Source organism: Mytilus californianus, unplaced genomic scaffold (genome assembly GCF_021869535.1).
Source record: "Mytilus californianus isolate M0D057914Y unplaced genomic scaffold, xbMytCali1.0.p SCAF_12, whole genome shotgun sequence".
Taxonomy (NCBI): domain Eukaryota; kingdom Metazoa; phylum Mollusca; class Bivalvia; order Mytilida; family Mytilidae; genus Mytilus; species Mytilus californianus.
Genome location: NW_026262604.1, coordinates 18860350 through 18868749, shown reverse-complemented (window position 1 = coordinate 18868749; position 8400 = coordinate 18860350). Strand labels below are relative to the sequence as shown.

The following is an 8400-nucleotide window of genomic DNA, read 5'->3' as shown; positions in this document are numbered from 1 at the left end:
AGGGTACTTATACATCCCCACAACAAAAAGACACTAAGTACAGATCTGAGAGTTCTCGCAGATACTGACAGCTAGTTCAAAGCTAATAACAAATAATTAAAAAAAAATCATGCATCTAAGACTAAAATATGGTTCGTTTTCACCAGTTTGACTAGCATTTTTATTTTTATTTTATTCTACTAGGGGGTGTTTACCGACCGTGAGTACACATGAGGGTCTCGTACGGTCGGGAATTTTAAATTCGTCCTAGTTTTGCCAACAACTGAAGGTTGGATGGGTGTCTTCCTCAAACTTGGATTGTAAAACACAATAGGTCTAGTTTTTTAATAAAGTCGGCTAATTATAATGCAGGATTCCAGTTTAATAACTTAAAGAAGAATTTTCATTTGAATGAACAAAGCTAAAATAAATCACTCTTTTACAAAAGTAGAATAGTTAACCTTGATATTGATTTTTTTCTTTTAAACTTTACGAATTAAGGGGAGGTAACTCAGAAAATAGTACTATTTATAAAGGAATCTCCAGAGGTTTGTCGATTGAATGTAAGCAACTTGTGTTTGATGTTTCGCAAGAAGATAATAAAAATGTACAATGTCCATATATCACGATAATGACCAGTTCTTCAATAACTATTATATAATTAGTGGTAACCAGGTTTTCTAAATGGATCTTTGTCAAACCTCCCAGACGTAACTTCGTAGTTAAAGAAAGGCCGATGATACCAAAGTGATAATCAAATTATAAGTCGAAAACTATCTGACAAAAAAACAAAAACGACGAAAAATAAAAATAAAAACAGTCTAAATGTGTTTTAATTGATTTTAGTCTCTGATGGATGATTTTTTATTGTTAATTATTTTTGGCTTTAAACTAGCTTTCAGTACTGCGAGTACTCTGTAATCGTACTTATATGTTTGGGAGTTTAGTGTGACGTCCATTTTCACTGAACTAGTACACATTTTAGTTAAGGGGCCAGCTGAAGCCTGCGTCCGGGTGCGGGATTTTCTCGCTGTGTTGAAGACCCATTGGTGGCCTTGGGCTGTTATTTGCTCTTTGGTCGTGTTGTTGTCTCTTTGACACATTCCCCATTTCCATTCTCAATTTTATTTCGTGTTAATTTGACCTGTTGACACAACTTATTATGCATTTCTGTAATTCATTGTTTACTTATTTTGTGTTATATCTCGTCTCACTATTTTTAATATGTACCAACTTTAATAAGTATTTAGTATGACGAAAAATTTTCACTTCTGTACTCGTACTCTGAGCAACAAATTTATTAGTTTTGCAAAAAATATTTACTCCGTCCGTACTCCCAACAACAAAATTATTATATTTAAATTTACCTGTGTACCTTGTTTTATTTAACGTCATTTTGTCCCAGGTAAGAGTTGTCTTATTGACACTCTTCCTACTTTTTCATTACTACCTGTAACGTCTAAGTTATATAGGCACCTACGTTTCAATATTGTATTTATATTGTGTCATAGATCAAACTTATTCGTTCAGTGTATGTTTACTTGTTCTTGTTTAAATGTCTTTTTGATCGAGTTAAGCCATTTCAATTAATATTTTATAGTGTGTCGTTTTATGTTGTGGTGTTGCACTACTGTCTAAGGTTAGGGTGAAGGTTGGCGCCTGTTAAAACGTTTAAGCCCGCTGCATTTTTATGCACCTGTCCTAAGTCAGGCGCCTGTTGTTCAGTGGTTTTGTTTTTTTCAAGAATGGACAAAAATGTGAGATAAATTATTGTGATTTCAGGAAAAGCTGTATACAGATATATGTATCAAATATCAGAATGCAAGTTCTTCTGACTGCTATACTCACCTAGTCGCATTATTCACGTTAATAAAAACATCGCAATAATTTATGAATTTACAGTATATATACCAATTACGGCAACAATGGGTGTAACAATGTCAACTTCAGTACCATTAGGTGATGATACACTAAAAAGTGAGCTCTTGAAAAGTGACCGTTGGTTTTCTGTTTGAATTGTTTTACACTAGTCATTTTGGAGCCCTTTACAGCTTGCTGTTCGGTGTGAGCCAAGGCTCCGTGTTGAAGGCCGTACTTTGACATATAATTGTTAACTTTTTATACATTGTGACTTGGATGGAGAGTTGTACCATTGGCACTCATACCATATCTTCTTATTTATATAAAAAAACTAAAACCTAGAAAGCTGTAGGCTGAGCAATATTAACCATACTAAAACCAGGAAAACCAGGGGGGATCTCAGGTGCTCTGGTAGGGATAATGCTCCACATGTGACACACTTCGTGTAATAAACATTATATTCTACCATAAATGTTGAGATTCGTCGCAACCATAAGCTACTGTTAGGCCGCATTATCAACAGAGCATGTTTTGGTAACATGCTAAATGAATGTGATAAGGAGAATATATTTTCCATTATCATGTGTTTCTAATTGATAAGTTCTCGTTTGAATTACTTGCACTTTGTCATCTCGTGGCCTTTTAAAGCTTACTATAATGTTTGGATTTTGTGCATTTTGAAAGCTGTACGTTGACCTATAGTTGATGTCATTTCCAGCCTAGAACAAATTTTACAATTTCAGCCTAGTACATATCTGACAGTTCCACCTTAGAACAGATTCTGACAATTCCACCCTAGAACAGATTATGGCAGTTCTTCCCTAGAACAGATTCTGACAGTTCCACCCTTGAACAGATTCTAACAATTCCAACCTAGAACAGATTCTGACAGTTCCACCCTAGAACAAATTCTGATAGTTCCACCCTGAGCAAATTCTGACAGTTCCAGCCTAGAACAAATTCTGACAGTTCCACAATAGAACAGATTCTGGCAGTTCCAACCAAGAACAAATTCTAACAGTTCCAACCTCGAACAGATTCTGACAGTTTCATCCTAGAACAGATTCTGACAGTTTCACCCTAGAACAGATTCTGACAGTTCTATCCTAGAACATATTTTGATAAATCCACCCTAGAACAGATTCTGGCAGTTCTATCTTAGAACATATTCTGACAGTTCCACCCTAAAACAGATTCTGAAAGTTCCCTCTAGAACAGATTGAAAGTCAAACCTAGAACAGATTCTGACAGTTCCATCCTAAAAACGGATTCTGACAGTTCCAACCTAGAACAGATTCTGACAGTTCCAACCGAGAACAAATTCTGATAGTTCCATCCTAGAGCAAGTTCTGACAGTTCCACCCTGAAACAATTTCTAACAGTTCCACCCTAGAACAGAATCTGGCAGTTCCAACCGAGAACAAATTCTGACAGTTCCAACCTCGAACAAATTGCTGTAATAAATGCATATTTGCTGTAATAAATGCATATTTGCTGTAATAAATGCATATTTGCTGTCGTGTTTTATATTCAATTTTATTCATACTAAACTTTTAATATAATAGTTCCCATGTTATAAGGTATTATTACAAAGTATTACACTTACATTAAAAAAAATGTATAATCAAATAGATAAGTACAGTCGCCCTTTCATCGTGTTTATCGTATTAAGGAGGTACCAACACTTTGACTAAGATAAATTTGGCTCGTTTAATTTTCTTTAACTTTTGACAAAATACTAGCTTTGGACTGCTGACAAAAATATAAAAATTTCAAGAAATTTAAACCACACAATTTACAGTAATAATTTCATTGGATATATAGCAGTTTGACAAAAACTAATTTTGATCAATGAGAAGATTGATTTCTCTTCAATAATAGTATGTGATTAAAACGTTCAGCTGATTTTTAAGAGTTAACTCCCTTAGGTGTTCTGTACCAGCAAATCTTACAAGAATCCTCTCTGCCGACGACTGTCAACCGTCTGTAAAAAAAATGAATGTATTAAATATCTCAATTTTCATTCTAACTATATCCCGACCATTTAATATTCGGCGGGGGAAGGGAGTTATGATTGTCTTTTTCCCAAAAGACTATACATTTTCGTTTTTTGCTAGTACCGCTTATTTACTTTGCACAGGAAATCGCGAGAACATTTATGTATATTTCACAATTATATTGTACAGAATTGTTTACTGCATTATTCTGCATATTGTTGGACAAAATATCAATTTACATTCTGTCTTTGACAAAGTTTTTTTTTTATTTTCCTACATTACCAAGTCAGAATATTCTTTTCCAAAATCTCCCCTCCCAGAATATAAAATTAAGAAGATAAAGGATTTTATCTCGAAAATTCCGACAGGAACGGTGTATTTCGACAGTTTTCCAAGAAACAATACAAATACCTGTAAAGTCATTCCTGCAGAAATAATTGTATCTATTCGTAGTGTCATACTCGTAATGGGCCATTCCATTTAATAAAAGAAAAGAGGAATGGATAGTTACCTTGTCAAAGAACCCCCTAAAAACATTTTCAGGCAAATGTCAATCCCTCAGATGCAAAATCGTGCCATCAATCCCTCATTTGTACATATTTATGACCCCTCAGATACAAAAAATGGGTACCCTCAGATACATTATGAGCCAATCAGTACTCCTACGAAATAACTTTTGATACCACTCTGAAAAAACATACTACATACTTTTCAGATATTAAATGGAATGGTCCAATACAAAGATAAATCGTACATCAATCTAAACATTCGGGTAATAACTATTATTGTTCATTGCGAAATCTATGTTATTGTTTTAAAGTCAAAATTAGAATATGGTCGTTTTTTGTTTGTTTGTTTATTTGGTTTTTTTGTTGTTGTTGTTGTTGTTTTGTCTACATTATCAAGTATTCCCTACCAGTTAATGTTATCTACTTTAAATCAATTTTGAACGGACATCGTGTTCTTCAGTTTTTAATGAGATAACGCGTGGAATCACGTCAATGAGCCAGCAATCTAACAACACAGAAGTGCTTTAAACCGGAAAAACAATAAACCTTGTGATGTTTGACCGTACTAAGGTGTATATCATAAACATTTATGGCATTAGGGTTTTTCTTTGACAGAGTCATTTCGGAACTTCTCTACTCTTTACGTACCTACTATACAAACTGTCCTCTTGTTGTATAGAACAATACATATTTCACCGTTGGAGCAGGAAGTTCCTGCGCATGGATCGTTTTGCCCCTAAAACAAAGAATAACCGTGGTCACATTCATATTTAAACTAATCGAAAAATATTTGCCTTCTCCGAATTGATTGCAGGATTTTTTGTCGTCATTAAAAAAATTTACTTTTCTTTTGGTCGCACTAACATTAATTTGTTAGCCTATACAATATGTCCCTTTTCAGTTAATTCCAATGTACTATACAAGAGAAATCATTTGGAGTTTCGAGTTCTCAACCCGCTTAGAATTCGCCGTTTCAGAATCTTAAGGACTATGGGTAAATTCGTTTATCGTACCCATAAATAAAAATAACGTCACGTCATTGGTTGAGTATCCATTGTTGAAGAAATGTTGAACCGATGACAACGTTTTGGTGTACGCTTTTGAAAATAATACCCAAAATGCATTATATTCTGAAATGGCCTATAATAAAGGAGTCCAGAAGTTGTCATGTATTCTCTTAAACAGTATTTTTTGTTTGCTTTAATTTTTGGTTTATAGCCTTATTATTGTTTAGAGGTTGTAATACTTTATCAACATATCTGAATAGAAGCGTAAATTTTCAAAAAGCGACTTGGTGTTGTTTTCTTAACGCTTTTCTGGCAATATGCCGCATGTTTGCGCCTGTCCCAAGTCAGGAACCTCTGGCCTTTGTTAGTCTTGTAAGTTTTTTTTTAATTTTGGTTCATTTATATGTTTCTGAGTTTAGTGTGACGTCCATTTTCGCTGAACTAGAATACATTATTGTTTAGGGGTCAGCTGAAGCCCGCCTCCGGGTGGAAAATGTGTTGAAGACCCATTGGTGGCCTTCGGCTGTTTTCTGCTCTTTGGTCGGGTTGTTGTCTCTTTGACACATTCTCCGTTTCCATTCTCAATTTTAGTTGTTAATGATGATATGATGATAATAGATAAGATAAATTTATTTTATTAAAGTGTCACGTATTGATTTTACACAACAGTAAATATTTACAAGTACAATTACATAAAAAAAAAAGATCAGCACCCAGCCTATAAAGACTTATGAGACTCTATAGATAATGATTATCTTTTTTTTATGATTTTCATTTTTGTTTGGGGGAGGGGGGGGTATTGTTAACGATCCTCAACCAAAACTTTGAGTCAAGACATTTTTTTATTTCCACTAAATTTTGAACTTTGGACAGTCCTTAGGAGCATATGTTATGTCATTACATAGCAAACGACGTACATTTTTCTCGAACACCTGCTATAGCACCATTGGTTGGTCAATCTTAAAATATTGGAATCTATGTTAATGTTTATCGTTTCCCATGTCTTTCAGGTTGCCATTAGCAACGGATATATTGTTATTGTCGTAAAAATTGAGACCAAAATAACAATTATTGCAGAAATAAGAAATTGATAACTTATACTAAAAATGCAAATAAGCAATGGTGATACCCCCAATTCCCCAAAAACAATGATACATCTCGTCAATTGATGAAATCTGTATATTGACTTCTGAGTGTCTTGACCAATTCCGTATTTGGGTTGCTTTCCTTGTTTCTCCTTTTATTGACTCCAGACAAATACTTAAATACAGCTATGCAGAATGGTTGTTTATTATATACTAAAAAGTAAATACATGTAGATTGTATGTGAATTATTGTCTTTTTCTACGGACAATGGTGTTGTCTGTCCTCTTGGCTGATTATTGTCTTACGGACAATGGTGTTGTCTGTCCGTTTTGGTGGATTTTTGTCTTTTTCTACCGACAATGGTGTTGTCTGCCCTTTTGGCATATTTTTGTCTTTTTCTTCGGGCAATGGTGTCGTCTGCACTTTCTCGACGTGTAAGTTTCATTGTGTAATTTCAGAAGTGTATTCAAGCGGGGGTGCGTCCGGCGAATTAAAACAACCATTGGGAATTTCCCTAAAATCAGCCAAAAAACTATTTTAGGCCATAAAAACGTCTAAAAAAATATTTATGGATTTTGTTACGGTCGCGCCCCGTTCAATATCCTAAAAATCCTGTATGACCTGTATAAGCGCCTACATTTACATCGTTCTGTCTTTTTCAATGAATTCAAATATTCAAATTTGCGGAGAAAAGTTAAACTTATTAATTTTTCTTACTTGCAACTTTTTATTTGTATGCTTATTCTTAAACTTTAAATTGTAATACTAAATATAACTAACAAATAACTTACGCCTCTCTCTCTTGTTACATCCTTATAGAAGTAGCCCGTGGCATCTTGTTCAGATGATCCCTTTGTATTGTTACAAAGTTCACACAAACGCGACTCCCGTTTGAAGTTGAAAAACGCACAGTCTGCTCTCCGGATACACTCGTTAAAACAGGCTTGTGGTCCAAGAGAAAAAAACGTTTTATAAAAGGGCGTCAACTGTTTTCCTTCAACTGTATCATTGATTTCTTTTCGGTCAATTTTACAATTTTGTCCGTAGTTAATTTGAAATGTTGATAAAGCAATAAATAGGAATATCGCTTTTGACTGTCCCATTTTTATATGGCTCTTTTCTTGGTTTCTCGTTCCAGTACTATAACTTCAGTCCTTTTAATTAAAACTTAAAAGATGTAACTGTCACCTAACGAGAAAATAAAATATCCAGATTATGTAAATGATAACTTGTCCTTTCTAAGTTTTTATGATATTTTACGTGAAAAAAAAAGGTTCTTATATTCAATGAAGTGCAACGCAATGAAAATATCACGCATTCATTTCTCTCAATATTCCTTCGCTTGTTCCTAATCTTCACGACTATCGAAAGTCATAGAATTACGCATGATGTAGACTTTGTAAAATTGTCGATTAATGTACTAGTTAATTGATTCTATTAAGTATACATTTACTAATAAATTCATGTGCTGACGTAGACGATGTAAGTGCACATGATGTGATCTGTTAACGTACATACATGGATCTCTTACACAAAAGTTTTCCTATCGAGTTATCCATATCACTGGTTGATATTTCAGATGTTTTGCGATAATTAGCCTTCTACTAGATGAACAGTATGAAATAACATGAATTGCGCTTTCAGATTTTGTCCGTTTCCGAGTTAAACCCGGATGGAATCCGGATGCTTTCGTTGTGCTGTATCCTTTTAATTTATAACTTCACGATAAAGGTTCGGTTAACTAATTAAATTCTCCTATTACGAAACTGTTTTTTCTTCATATTTCACTGAATATTTCATTAATTTGTCATTGCAATTAAATTCTAGTTTGCAATTGTTTAAAACCATCCTGTTCATTTATTTTGGTAAAGTTTTTAATAATATTTCAAATAATATGCAATTTAATTGAAAAATTCGATGACCACGCGAGTTCCGATAAATCTGAATTTTAATCATAATATA

General features: G+C 33.9%; 1 long non-coding RNA gene across 1 annotated transcript; it reads right to left on the bottom strand.

The window, feature by feature from the left end:
- Positions 1-3359: 3359 nt before the first annotated feature.
- LOC127721514 (uncharacterized) lies at positions 3360-8137 on the bottom strand. The gene is made up of 3 exons (XR_007991276.1): positions 7230-8137; positions 4994-5081; positions 3360-3823 (listed from the first exon to the last, which is right to left on the bottom strand). It is a non-coding gene; the product is annotated as an uncharacterized LOC127721514 (long non-coding RNA).
- Between the last annotated feature and the right edge of the window lie 263 nt (positions 8138-8400).